Here is a 16,142-nt window from a genome sequence, read left to right on the forward strand (position 1 = left end):
CTGTAATATTTTTAGTGGTGTTTTAAATTTCAAATTCCAAAGTCTATTTTGAGACTCAAGATGATCCCTTCCACTGTCACCCCCAATTTAAAAAAAAAAAAACACTAAATTACATATTTACGACATAAACTAGCATAGAATATACCATTCCAAAAGGAATCCAGATAGTGAGGAAATACTGGAACAAAGCAAGATCAGAACACAGCAGGGCCAAGGCCAATATTCCACCATAGCAGGGAAGTATGGCAGCAGGCAGGTATGTTGGCCAAAGCAGGAAGCCGGGAATTATCAACCTCAATTCTAGGCAAGAAGCAGACCATAGCACGTCTATGTAGTCACATGCCCTACCCCAGTGACATACTCCTGCAAGCCTGCAGCACAGTGACATACTCTTGTAAGCCTGCAGCACAGAAATCTCCACAAACAGCTCCAGCAACTGGGGACCAAGTATCCAAAGACTCAAACCTACGGATAACATTTCTTATTCAAACCACCACACTGGTCTCTAAAATGGATGGCAAACAAGCTTGAAACTATTATTGAAACACAACACATAGCAAGCAACGTGTGTCAACAATAGTGTATTGGTGGGGAGGAATGAGGACAGAAACAGAGGAGATGTTCTCACACAAGTGGCAGTGTACATAAAATTGGAAGACTGTCATGGAAACAATACTTGGTCAACGCTGCTAGTCTTTATTCTTTTTTAAAAAAATTATATTATTAAGAAATTTTCTATTCATTTTACACACCAACCACAGACCCCCCCCCCTTTCTTCTTCCCACCCCTCAACTCCCCATTCCCACCTCCAAGTCAAGGTCTCCCATGGGGAGTCAGCAAAGCCTAGTACATTCAGTTAAGGCAGGTCCAAGCACCTCCCCACTGTACCAAGGCTGCACAAGGATGACCCCACCTTAGACTACTAGCAAAAGTCAAGAGGGTGCCTGAACTGGTCTACTCTGGTAACCAGATTAGCAAATACCCTAACTGTCATCATAGAGCCTTCATCCAGTGACTGATAAAAGCAGATACAGAGATCCACGGCTGGGCACCAGGCTGAGCTAGTCTTTATTCCTAAATAACGTAGCAGTGGGCTGAATTTCAAGACACATTTGCTTAGGATATTTAATTTGAAACACTTTATTGGTGATTTTTTCAAGTATGTGGTTTGTAACTGCTAAGAGTAAACAAGAATAATGATTTTATCTTTTAGAGCCTAGACCAAAAAAAAATAAGAAATATCAACAGCACTGTAGTGAACATACTTTAAGAAAATTGATTCTGGCCTGGCTTAATGGTGCATTCCTTTAATCCCAGCATTCTGGAGGAAGAGTCAGACAGATCTCTGAGTTCGAGGCCAGCCTAGTCTACAAAGCAAGTTCCAGGACAGTCAGGGCTGAAGATATACAGAGAAACCTTGACTCATGTAATCTTTTTAAGAAAAAGAAGAAGAAAAGAAAAATGAAATGGATTTCATAGACAGACATTAAGCAACCAAAAGAGTGGGGGGGGGGAAGCTCAATAGAATTATATCAATGTTTGAAGTAACAGCAATCCTGTAACTGTTGGGAAAACAGTGATAGTTTACAGTTATTAGAATTTAAAACTGAGAAAATACAACTCAAATTTTTGAGGACGGAATGCTGTCTGGCTAATGGGGGCCAAGAGACAGCCAAATATGTGAAAATCATGGAAACCCATCAGTAGCAGAATGATTCCATTCTCTTCAGATAACACACACACACAAAATGGAGGACTGTAGGTTTGGAGAGCAAAGCAGCTAAATAAACCAGGAAGTCAAAACATAATAAAATAAAATGTTCACTGGAATTCCAACATTCAGAAGAAGATGCTAATATTTTAGTAAATATCTCAAATGTTAAGCTATGCAAATATGATCTTGCAAATGCAATATTTTTCTATTAATTCAATAAGTTCTTGAAATTATAGGCTATACATTATTCAATAAATGTCTGATGTATTACAATTCATGTTAAGAATTTAAGTATGTTATCATGTAAATATCTGAATATTTTTATATAAATGTTCCCTAATTTGTTTATAAGCTGCCTTAATTGGGTATTTTAGGCAAATTTTGCTTTTCCATCTTATTATTCCCAGTAATTAAGGCTGGGAGTTTAACTCAGTTGGTGGAGTTTCATCTAGCATACACAAGTCTTGGGGAAATCTACAGCACTGCATTATTGGAGTTTGGCATTCATGTTTATAATCCCAGCATTTGGGAGGTGGAGGCAGGAGGTTCAGGATTTTAGCAATCTTCTCAGCTCTATGGGTAGTTGAAGTCCAGACAAATCTTGACTTTTAAAAAATGTGGGGGATGACAAGATGGCTCAGTAAGCAAAGATACCTACCACTAAGCCTGATGATCTGAGCTTCTCCTCTGGGACCACATGGATGAAATAGAAACCCGACTCACAAAGGTGATCATGGCACTTGTGCCACTCCCACATATGACATAGAAAATAATAAGTAATAAAATGTAAAAAAAGTGAAATAGTGCAGTAAAGGTACATGAAGACATATAATTAATAGCTGAAATACAGCTATCCCCTTAACATAAATTTATACTTAAGGGATAGCTAAATTAAATGACATTCAAGGCTTAAATACAATGTTATTAAATTGTCCTTCAGAAATGACAGAATAATTTACATTTATAACACTAAACTTTTAAAATAATTATTTTCTCCCATTTGACCAAAAACTGAATGTCTGAATAGATCAATTTTTAAAATCTATAATTATAAAATGATACTGATTATAAGTATTTGTTGTTGTAAGATTAAATATATTTTATATTTTAATATGCATTTCTTTATTTTTTCATGTTTAGAATAACTTTTGTAGCAAAAGGTAAATGTGAACATATTTACAAGAGTATGATTAATTACTCAATGCATTTAGTTATTAATTAAATTCCCTGATTAATTGATTTAACAATAAAAATTATTTTCAACTGAAAAATAGCTTAAAACATTCAAAAAATAATTTGATATTTTCTTGTATGTTTGATCATAAATACTAAACAGTTTTTTCATCAGAAACTTGTGATGATGTAGTACACAAACTATAGGAGTGTGAAAAAGTAAATCTAAAGATTTGGGGGGTTTTAAAAACCCAGCCCTCCTCTCTGTCCCTAAGTTGCTCATAAGATGTAAGCTCTCAGCTACTGCTCCAGGACCGTGCCTATCTACCTGCTGTTATTCTCCTCAACACAGTGGTTATGGACTCACCCTCTGAAACTGAAACCAAGCCCCCAATTAAATACTGTCTCTTACAAGTTCCCTTGGCCTTGGTGTTTCTTCCCAACAGTAGAAAAATAACTAAGACCCAGACTGAAAAGATTATATATATAAAACAACAGTTCATGAAAACAGAGCCTATGAATTTGAAGGAGAGAAAGGAAGAGTATATGGAAGGCTGTAGAGAGATGAGATGGAAGAGAAAATGACGTAATTATATTATAATCCCTGAAATAAAATATGTGTACATATATATCCTACATGTAAAAAATAGCTATAATGTATAAAAACAACCATAGTTTTAATTTTAAAAATGCTTAAAAGTCATTTAAATGGGAAGTACAGTGTATTCCAATTGTATAGTCAACAATACCATTTAAATCCTGTGTGTACAGTATATGATATTCCTTAATTCATGTTTCTTATGATGTATGCACATTGTTAAAAGACATATGCCTATGCTATAAACAATAGATGACTTATAACAGAATACTATTTTAAAGTAAAACTATTAATTTACTGGGTGTGATGATACACATCTGTAATTCCAGCCACTCGGAGAAAATTTCATTTTCAAGGTTCACATAATGGAAGATTTTGAAAGTTTCTTACATTTATTTGTTAAAATGCAAACTGTTTTATTACTATATATGAAATGATAAAGAACTAAAATGTCAAAGTGAGCAAAGAAGCATACTTCATCCTTTAGAAATTGAAATTCAGAATATGATTAATTATATGACTAGAGAAAATGTTACTAGTGTGCATAACAATAAGTCAGTATAGTTCTTTTTTTTTGAGACAAGGTTTCTCTGTGTAGTTTTGGTGCCTGTCCTGGATCTTGCTCTCTAGACTAAGCTAGTCTCGAACTCACAGAGATCCGCCTGCCTCTGCCTCCCAAGTACTGGGATTAAAGGCGTGTGCCACCGCCACCTGGCAAGTCAGCATCAGTCTTACAAATCAGAGTAAATTGTAGTCTTCCATGAGAAGACAATATATACTGAGAATACAGCAAAAATTTTCTTAGTAAACTTCAGACAAGTGATAGAAAAATTCAAGTGCTGTGAAAGAAATCAACTGTTTTCTGGGAAACTCACGAAGTAAATTCTGTTTGCCTGGACTTCTCTTCCTTAAACTCTATGGTCCATAACCTACATACGGAATTATTTTACAATTTCTAAAATAGCTCTGTTACTTTCATACATGCCAATTTAATATAAATTAAATTTATTCCTAGGGCTAAATGTTATAGAAAGAAATTAATATAACTTGGCACAATTCTAAGGCTGCTGCTTTTTTCTAATGACAGCAGTGGCTTTGCAAATAAGATTAAGTCGAAAGAAAAAAATTAAACTACATGTCTACATGTAAAAATGTTTTCTACCTTGCACAGTTGATTGGTTGAAAAAGCAATTTTCATTATAAATTTAATTTGAAAATTAGTATACAGTGACCCTTATAGTAACTTCATCATTGCCCTCAAGGATCTGAGTAGCACGAAATAAGTGAGGTCCCTTCTCATTATTATCAGAAAGAGGGAGAAGATAATTACTTGCCATTATTAGTCCATGTCACCCTCCTCTATTATGCTATCATTCATTACAAAATGACCTGTAAGCGTAAAGAAAGAGATGTACATGTATGTACATATTATAAACTCAAAATTGATAAAAAATTCTCATAAAATAAATATGTATATATACAAAATATGTAAATATTAGATAAAATATGTAATATGGTATATTATATTTATTTTTAAGAATAAATGTCATTAATCATCTAATATTGATTACCTTTAATACAGTATATTTTTCCCTTGCCTTTCTATTTGGTTAGACAGTATTGCTTTAAAATTTAATCCTATATCCAAGATGCAAATGTGTAGCTGTAATTACGACATTTAATAGCAGATAAAGTCTATTGACTCAGTGGAGTTTCATAACATAGAGTCCCTACAACATCAGTGAAGATGTTGTCATCATAATGTAGAGTCCCTATGACATCAGTGAAGATGTCATCATAATGTAGAATCCCTATGATGTCAGTGAAGATGCTGCCATCATAATGTAGAGTCCCTATGACATCAGTGAAGATGCTGTCATCATAATATAGAGTCCCTATGATGTCAGTGAAGATGTCATCATAATGTAGAATCCCTATGATGTCAATGAAAATGCTGTCATCATAATGTAGAGTCCCTATGGTGTCAGTGAAGATGCTGCCATCATAATGTAGAGTCCTTATGACATCAGTGAAGATGCTGTCATCATAATGTAGAGTCCCTATGGTGTCAGTGAAGATGCTGTCATCATAATGTAGAGTCCTTATAACATCAGTGAAGACACTGTCATCATAATGTAGAGTCCCTATGACATCAGTGAAGATGCTGTCATCATAGAGTCCCTATGGTGCCAGTGAAGATGTCATCATAATGTAGAGTCCCTATGACATCAGTGAAGATGCTGTCATCATAGAGTCCCTATGATGTCAGTGAAGATGCTGCCATCATAATGTAGAGTCCCTATGATATCAGTGAAGATGCTGTCATCATAATATAGTCTCTATGACATCAGTGAAGATGTTGTCATCATAATGTAGAGTCCCTATGATGCCAGTGAAGATGTCATCGTAATGTAGAGTCCCTATGACATCAGTGAAGATGCTGTCATCATAGAGTCCCTATGATGTCAGTGAAGATGCTGTCATCATAATGTAGAGTCCCTATGACATCAGTGAAGATGCTGTCATCATAATATAGAGTCCCTATGATGTCAGTGAAGATGTCATCATAATGTAGAATCCCTATCACATCAGTGAAGATGCTGTCATCATAATATAGTCTCTATGACATCAGTGAAGATGTTGTCATCATAAGGTAGAGTCCCTATGATGTCAATGAAGATGCTGTCATCATAATGTAGAGTCCCTATGGTGTCAGTGAAGATGCTGTCATCATAATATAGTCTCTATGACATCAGTGAAGATGTTGTCATCATAAGGTAGAGTCCCTATGATGTCAATGAAGATGCTGTCATCATAATGTAGAGTCCCTATGGTATCAGTGAAGATGCTGCCATCATAATGTAGAGTCCTTATGACATCAGTGAAGATGCTGTCATCCTAATGTAGAGTCCTTATGATGTTAGTGAAGATGTCATCATAATGTGGAGTCCCTACAACATCAATGAAGATATTGTCATCATAATGTAGAGTCCCTATGACATCAGTGAAGATTCTGTCATCATAATATAGAGTCCCTACAACATCAATGAAGATGCTGTCATCATAATGTAGAGTCCTTATGACATCAGTGAAGATGCTGTCATCATAATGTAGAGTCCCTATGGTGTCAGTGAAGATGCTGTCATCATAGAGTCCCTATGATGCCAGTGAAGATGTCATTATAATGTAGAGTCCCTATGACATCAGTGAAGATGCTGTCATCATAGAGTCCCTATGATGCCAGTGAAGATGTCATCATAATGTAGAGTCCCTATGACATCAGTGAAGATGCTGTCATCATAGAGTACCTATGATGTCAGTGAAGATGCTGTCATCATAATGTAGAGTCCCTATGACATCAGTGAAGATGCTGTCATCATAGAGTCCCTATGATGTCAGTGAAGATGTTGTCATCATAATGTAGAGTTCCTATGACATCAGTGAAGATGTTGTCCTGATTTTACACATGAGTCTACCTTTCCTTGAAAGGATTGTGCCAGATACATGCATGCTTCCCTCTCTGCCATTCTGGCATCTAAACAGAACTCCATAAACACTGACATGGCCAACTTCATCAACACATGTGCCCCCCACCTTGCTTTATTTTGCTTTCCAGTACATAAAAATATCTTACATTCTACTGTAAAATTTAAAAGTTCCTTATATTTTACTTTTAAAATACTGTTAAAACTTAAGAAATTCAAGTGCATTAAGTTATAATTCATAGAAAAACATCTAAAAACCCTGTAATTATTTCATGTTTTATATGTAGTAAAACCAGAAATTCATATTCTAATTTATACATATATTTGATTTCCACTTTAGTTTAGAAGATACATTCAGAATTGACATGTTCAGTTTCTGGCTCCAATTTTTAATGTTACTAATGATAACTTAATTGGAAACATCTGAATTTAATTGTTTCATGTTCACACTGAGCTACTTATACTATGGCATACCATGGAAACAGATACCTTCATATTTAAAAAATGATGAATGTGCACAATGAGTGGTTTTACAAAAATGAACAAGACAGAAGTTGCTTTCACAATAAATGCAAGCTAGATTTTTCTTTCTGTTTTATTTTCAACTGAAAAGAAGCTGGGAGTGGTAGTAGGCACCAGATAATCCAGCACTCAGGAGACTGAAGAAACAGGGGGGGACAATGTGAGACCAGCCTGAGCTAAACAGTGAGTTCTGGATCAGCCTGGGCTATCAGGTGAGACCCCAGCTCAAGAAACCCAAAATAAAATAAAGTAACAAGGTAAAATAAATTTTTTTAAAATGAGGAAGACAGACACTTTCACCCCTCACGGGCAGCTTCATTCCCCTTGTGCACACTCCAGCATCCTCTGGTTATTTAAATCTTCACTGATGGTTTGAGAAATGTAGAAATGTGGACACGAAAGCATGTGTGAGCATTCAGTGAGTCTGGTAAAGTGATCTCAAAGTCTAAGTGTGACACACTGGACTCCACATTCAACTTGTACTTCTGTGTGCAGTCCCTAGACTCACTTGCCACAATATTGTATGTTCTTTCTCCAGTCCACATCATCCAGTAATGTAAAATATTTCAAATGCTTTCTTTCCTTCTTTTTTTTCTCCAAATCTTTCTTTCCTTTAAAGATGAGAAAGGTTACAGAACCCTGACTCTTTGTAAGCATTTCCCTGTAAATAGCACTTCCCATTTTGAGAAGCATACTACGTAGGTATGAAATGTTCATCCTTTTTTTGTTTTGGGTTTTTGTTTTTGTTTTTGTTTTTGCTTTTTTGAGACAGGGTTTCTCTGTGTAGCTTTGCGCCTTTTCTGGAACTCACCTGTAGGCCAGGCTGACCTCAAACTCAAAGAGATCTGCCAATTAGCTTCTGGAGATCATTGTCAGAAGAACAAGTGAATCAAAAGTACTTCCATAACTGAAAAGGCCAGCCCAGATATGGGTGTGAATGCATGACATGAATGTATCACTAGAGCTGCCTGGAGGACTTAAATGTCAGTCTCCTTTTCCCAGATATTATTCATGCTTATATAACACTTGAGAGGGGCCTTATCCAAATCTAATAAGTTCTTATACAGTAGCTGGATAAACTAAGGTTGGTTTCCTAACAACCTTGGGCCACTCCTCTTCAGTTTCATCAGGCAGTTGTGTGTTGGGTTCTTGTTTAAATTCCTCTGTCTATGTCTGAATTTTTTTTTTTACTTTCATTTATATGTTTTTCTAAGGCTTATATCTTATCAATCCACTTTTCATATTTGGCTCAAAAAGCCACTATGAATGTTGTTCGAACCTTAGATGGTCTTTAATTAAAAATAAAAAAAAAATAAACCAGAGCCAGTTATCAGGATGAAAGCTGAAGCAGAAGCCACTAGCTCTCACTTCTACGAAATCCTCAGCCTCAAGAGAGTGAGTTCCTGTTTCCTCATTTCTTATATACCTTTCTCTGCCTTGCCATATTACTCCCTGGGATTAAGGGAATGTGTGCTTCCCAAGCAAAGGCATGAGATCTCAAGTGCTGGGATTAAAGATGTGTGCCACCACTGCCTGACCTCTATGTCTAATCTAGTGACTGGCTCTGTCCTCTGATCCTCAGGCAAGTTTATTAGGGTACACAATATATCACCACAATGGCTATTAAGGATAAAATATAAATGACCAGAATGATAGTAATTATAATCACTATTATGTCAATCTCAGTTAAGTCATTTATCTTTTCACTTTCTGCTTCTATGTTCAAGGCATCTAAAGTAGCAAGATACAGGGTTCTAACACCCTACATTATGATGTTTCCCATCTTCAACAAGGGAAAGATTTTCCCTTTTAATATTACTTAACTCTCTCCTTAAGGACTTCCCAGGTGCCTTACCAAATCTGATGGCTTCTCAGTTTGTCCACAGCTTGTGTGATTTCTCTCTCCATGTGCTTGTGCCACACATAGGTATTGGTGGCTAGCTCAGTCGGTAGAGCATGAGACTCTTAATCTCAGGGTCGTGGGTTCGTGCCCCACGTTGGGCGCCAGATATTGGTGAAATTATTAAGGCCACTCCACATAGTTAAAAGGAGATTTATTTAATGGCGTAACTTACAAATTAAGGGATAGGTAGGTCGCGGAGTCTGGGGAAGGTGTATCACAGTCCAGCGGTGTTCTCTGGAGCTCTGTTTGGTACACCTCTCCAGTCCAGGGTCCCGCAACAGAGAGAGAGCCCGCCGATCCAGATCTCGGGTCCCCAGGCGCCTCCTTTCGCCCTGCCTTGTAGGCGTGACAGTTGCCGAAGTCTCAATGGGGGTTGGAACTTCCAGATCAAAGCTGGAATGGCTACCCACTACACATAGGAGTGCCAAATGTTGTTTTTAACAAAATGTCAATCATTCTATTTTATCAATAAAGATTCTGGAGCCAGATACTGGGGTGAAAGCTTGCTAGGTTAGATAGGCAGAAAAAGTACCCAGCTGACCTTCCTCCTCAGCTGATGTCCCAGAAACCTCCATCTCCAACCAACCTTCTCAAACTGAACGTCCCTCCCTTGTACTTCTTGTGTCTCTCCATCCATCCTCCTGACTCCCTCTTACTCTCTATGTTTTTTTTCTTGTTCACTTCCTGTCAATTGGTTGCTTGCTCCACCTCTTGACCTATGATTGATTTTATTTAATCCAGTTTCCAATAAACAGAAAGCTCTTGAATTAAAGGTGCATACTAGGGCTGAATCACACCATAACTAGAAACAGGTTCTTCCAGTAAATAATTCAATCTCGGGGCTCTCAGTGTGATCAAATATCCTGCAACATTTCTCTTTACAACAAAAGAAATTACTTGTTGAAAATCAAATATGGTGCTTTGGTGGACATTTAATAATGCATAGTTTTGAAATTATATTTCTTTTTATATTTTAATTTATTTTGAATTTCCTTAAAGATTTAGTTTTTAATTTTCACATATGTATATTATAAATATGTGGGGTGTGTGTATGAGAGTATGTGTATGTATGTATGGAATATGTGCGCAGGTGCTCATGTAGGCAAGAACAAAGTGTTGGATCCCCTAGAGCTGGAGCTATGTGTGGTTGTGAGCTAACTCACGCAAGAGCAGGGACCTGAGCTTGGGACCTCTGGAAGAGTAGCGAGGGCTCTTAAACTCTGAGCCACCTCTGCATCCTCTAACACAAAAATGGAAAAAAAACACATAGAAAATTGAAATTACTATTGTCATATAATATTCCTTAAGTGCATCTTTAAAACAGTGTTAGCACAGAGATATTTTTAAAAAATAAATAAAAAGAGAAGAGCAGAAAATTAGGAAAAAGGAAATATGATCCTGTAGAAAAAGATACTTTCTTTTAAAATGCTTAAAGATATTTGATCAACATGATAGTTGAACAAAGATGAGAACCAGAGAAATCTTCAAAGAGATTCAACCTTGATTTACACCTGTGTAAACTTTCGTATTCTTGGATTCTTCTCTGTTACTCTGGTGAATTCATGACATTTATAATTAAATAACATTATGTAAGTCGGAGAAGGATACACAAATGACTTGCCCCATTCCCAGCGTTCCTTTCTCTGCCTCCTGCTTCTGTGTCGGCATATGAGCTCCTGCCACGATATCTCGACTCTTTCATCATGGATTCCAAACATCTGAAATTGTAAATTTCTTTTAGAAGGTATCTTGGTCATGGGTTTTTTTTTTTTGTCATATCAATAGATAAGTAACAAATACAAGCAGTATTTCTAATTCAGTTTAAATTTAAATAATACAAGTATCTAGTGTGCAAATCAGTTCATGTTTAGGAAAAGTTGAGCAGGTAAATCAATTTCCCAGTGAAAATGTATTCAAGTATTTGTGTAAATATGTACCCTACGATAAAATATAGTTCTGGTTTTTAAGTACCTGTTAATAAACATAAAGCATAAAACATCTAATGAAAAATATTTTTATTCATAAAATATATATAAAGAATAAATTTTTTAAATTAATTTACCTTTGAAAAACCAAAGATTAGTAGAAAAGCTAAATATACATAGACTATGCTGTAGTTCTATTAGATAATATAGTATGGTCTATATATGGCTTAGGCATGTGAAAAGAATCTACATTGAAGAAGGAAGAGAATTATTGTTTCAGTTGTTGACCTCTTCACATACACAAATATTCCATATATATGTATATATTATATATTCCATATATATGTAAATATATATGTGTGTGTGCCTATATATATATATATATATATATAGGCACACACACATATATATTCTGTCTTTAAGTGGCGAGGATTATGTTTGTCATGTTAATATTTGCCTTACTTATTGCACTCTATTTAGGAAAAAGAATAAAATAAACAAAATGGTAAGTCATGTACAAATGTTTACTACAGGAAAGTAAAATGAACACTAGTTATAAAACATTACCTGGTTGATATGATTTTTTAAAATCTAATATCTTGATTGCTTTTTATACATCCTAAACTACTTCTTATGAATGGTGGTTACATTTTATTGGCACATATAAAATATTTTTGAATATAAGGCTCTAAAAATATCAATATATGTTTGTTTGGTATTTGTTTGTTTGTTTTTTAGGTTTGATACAAGGTCTCACACAGTAAAGGTTAGCCTTACAAGATTAAGCCAAGGAGTGTACCACCATACCCAGCTAATTTTTGTATCATGTTCAGATAATATATGACTGTGTAATTTTTCTGTTTACAAAGGACACCCAGCCTATTATTTTTACCCGAATTCTTTATAGCATAATTAATAAGAGAAAATGAGATGTACAGTGAAGTAATCACTAAACATAAATTACAGGACCAGATGAGATTGGCATCCTAATTTGACCACATAACACATGCTTAGCATGCAAAATGTCCTTGGTCCTAGTCCCATCATGACAAAACAAACAAATGAGTATAGAATTATACATAATGAATTAAATTTAATCTTACAGGGCACAATTTGTCCAAAACTATAGAGGTACAGAAAAAAATCTATGTTCCTAAATCATTGAACAAATATAAGCATGCACAGCACAGAGGAACAAGAGAAGCACTTTGATGTGTTCTGCAAAACCAGATTGTAGACTCACCTTTCATGTATTACTAAGTGCACTGTGACTTTCAATAAGCAAGATGAATGTTTACAAAATGCAAGAAGCTTTTCACTTAATCTAAGCAATAATTTTTTTTGAAAGACTGCTATTTACCACAATTTCACAATAAAGAACTCTAGGTTCAGAAACAATGTGTTCCTAGTGTGGCCTAGTCAGAAGCAGAGGTTGGGAGTTTGAACTAACACAAACTTCCATGGCAGAGATGATGCCCTTGGATATTGTGTGAACAGAAACAACATCCTAAACAGCCTTCATTGACCTCTTGGATCCCAGCACAGGATCATGAGCTGCATTTCTTCCTAGCTGGTATTGAGAAAGAATGGTCTTGTTTGTTTATAGTTCAGTAAAAGTCTGTACCTCATTTGAGGTTTGCCTTGTACTACTGATTGTACCTCGTCACCATTGGTGCTGTGTTTCTCAGAGCTGATGGTAGGAACATATGGATGCTTTAAGTGGCCTTTCTGGAAAGTTCAAATTGGCACAGAGTAAGAGTTCAGTGTTATTATGCATAACCTTATTCAAGTACACCTGCTTCCTCTAATTATTTCATTATCATTGAGTTATATAAATGAGAGAATGATGGTGACAATGGGGCTGTTTCATAAATTTATTTTCATTATAATCATGTCCACTAAGAGATTTTTGTTGTGGAAATGAATTGAAACAATTATCCATAGAAACGCTACTGAAGAGAATTAAACAAAAACAGATCAAGCTATTATCTTATTGACAGTAAAAGCAGAATAAACTCTTTTCTGGGTTGTTAACACAGCTTTCCAGAAGAAACTTTTTGTTTGTTTGTTTACCAATTTACTGCCGGTTGGAGAAACATCTGTCTAAGCCCACAGGCAGAACAAAGAGAAAACAACAGCTTCATTCAATTATGCAAAGTGCAGGTGAACAGTTCTACAGAGCAAACTTGACTGGCCTGAGAATCTGCTTGGAGAGTTGAAGGCGGTAGCACAGAGGTGAGCAATAGTTTATGACTTTAAAAAGGACTATACTGCTAAACTCTTCAAGACTTGAGAAATACGGATTCCTCAATGTACATGTTTGTATATGTGTGTAGACAGGATGCAAGTATAGTGAGTGTGTGTGTGTGTGTGTGTGTGTGTGTGTGTGTGTGTGTGTGTCTGTCTGTCTGTGTTTAAAGAAAGAACTTAGGTAAATATGTTCCCATGTTGGAAATGTCTCTTCTTCCTGGAATTCTTTCATTGTTTGTGTATTTGGAATATTTGCCTTTCATTGTGAGTAGTAATTTGACAAATACTGTGATAGTGTTTGTCACTATACAGGACCTGAGACTAAGGCCATCTTCGTAGGCTACTGTGTATACTATTCCTTAGAATTATTTTACAGGAAAGCATTTTCTCGCTTGGGGTGAAGTTCAGCAGTCAAATGCTTGCCTAGCATAAAAAGCACTCGGTTCCACCTCAAGCATCAAAAACAGAACAAACAGAACAAACCCAGCCAATCAACCAAACAATAAAACTGAAAACATATTAACCAATGTTCATTGTAATAAGGAAAAGAAAAAACTGGAAATTTAGGAAATGTAATTCCTAATAAAGCAAAATCCACAATAATAAGGACATTCACATAGTGTTTAAAACTATTTGGAATTATCTTGTTTTTCATATTAACCCAATATTAAAATACTTAATGAGAGAGGAAAAAATGTTTCTGACTTCCTATAATAAAAAAATTATGATTATAGTTATTCTAAATATATATCCTCAAATTTCTAAAATTCCTGGTAATATCAAAGATGATAAAATTTTGGTATAAAACACAGAAAATATGATGAGACTCAAATACTCTAATTTTTATGGAAGAGCTAGCTCATTAATGCAATATCCAAAAAATTAGTATTCACAAATTCACAAATAAAAACTAATGAAACATGATGAGATAGTAATAATAAAAGAAAGACACTGCTTAATTTCTTTGTGAAATTTTGTAGAACAAAAATCTATCAGTAATTATTAATCTCATTTATTCAATTGAACTAATCAGACAAAATTTTAATATGGCACGAGTTTAATTATGCTACCAGCACTCCCCGAACTTCTGCCTGTTGCCTGGAAATGTAAAGTAGTACCACAAACTTTTGTTTTAAATGCTTAAATTCTGTTTTAATCAGAAAAATATTACCTATTGTTCATGAAATTATGGCATTTGTATTCTTTCAACAACTCTGTGAGATTGCTTGAAACAGCCAACATAGGATTTCTCACTGGACATCACTCCAAACTCAAAGATAAGCCACAATTATATTAGCAATGTTTAATCTACTAGAAAAAGTTTATTTTTACTTACAGTTATTCCATCATCATTTCCAATCAAATTGGCTATTTTTATTTCCAACATATCACAAGTAAATGAGTGACACATTTTTTGTCAAATAACTATGAATATTATCATAATATATAAAAACTGTGGTTAATAGTGTAATGTTACTGAAATTTTGGGGTCTTTTCATGGTTGCCAGAAGTTACATGAGAAATCAGGGTCCCCTCTTGGGATTCTTAGCCTCATTAAATAAAGAATTTTAAAATAGACTCAAGAAGAACCTGAAGAAAATTTGTATTAGAGTTTAAAAGAAAAATCCAGAGCAGGCAAGCTGTAAAACTTCATCAGCTGTCTAGAGGAGAATGGGGCAGAGAAGGGAAAAAAAAGCACATCGTGTGAGCTAATATGGTAATCAGACTCATGGGAACTGAGTAGACACACGCCAGGAATGAAAGTTTTGAGAAGGAGTATTGGTGAAGCCAACAGTGTTGGGGGGGGATAAACAAAAAACAAACAAACAAACAAAAAAAAACCCAAACAAACAAAAAACCATGTTGAGATAATAGAAAGGAAAATAATAAAAGAAAGTTGTCAACCTTACAAAGCTGCATGACTACTTAGGCCACTTTATTAGAGACTGGGATTCTGGGAAAGAAAAAGTAAAAAATCTTGTTAAAGAAAAAATTATTTTGTCTACCTCTTTAGCATGGCTTAAGGAAGGACACCCTCCTTGGTCAAGTGAATGACCCAGTCCAACTGCAATGACAGGGCTCCACCAAGCCCAGGGAGTCCATTCTTGACCAGGAGTTTTTTGTTTTTTCTTCTTTGTCATTTTTTTCTATTCTAATAGTAAAACATCAGCATATTGAACATATTTAAGCAATGAAAAGGATGAAATTATCTATAAAAACTGAAAGTAGTAGACAGAAATCCAGTAAGACGCTCAGGCAGTCCACAATTCACAGCTAAAAAGAGAAAAGGACTGAATAAAAACAGTAATTACACAGTGTCTTAGTTACTTTCTATTTCCATGACAAAACATCATGATATAAAGGAAAAATGTTTCATTCGTGGTTCATGATTCTGGAGGGTTAGAGTCCACGACCATCATGGCCTGGAGCATGACAGCAGCCTCATTCAAATCATGGAGAAATGTAAATTTGTAAGATTCCTCACCTCAGTCTCATACCATATAACAGAACTTCAGTCTCCCAAGCCAATATTTTTTCCAACTCTACTAAATATTTGTTAGACTTGTCTAA

Source organism: Peromyscus californicus, unplaced genomic scaffold (genome assembly GCF_007827085.1).
Source record: "Peromyscus californicus insignis strain IS unplaced genomic scaffold, ASM782708v3 Scaffold_21__1_contigs__length_65335640, whole genome shotgun sequence".
Classification (NCBI taxonomy): Eukaryota; Metazoa; Chordata; class Mammalia; order Rodentia; family Cricetidae; genus Peromyscus; species Peromyscus californicus.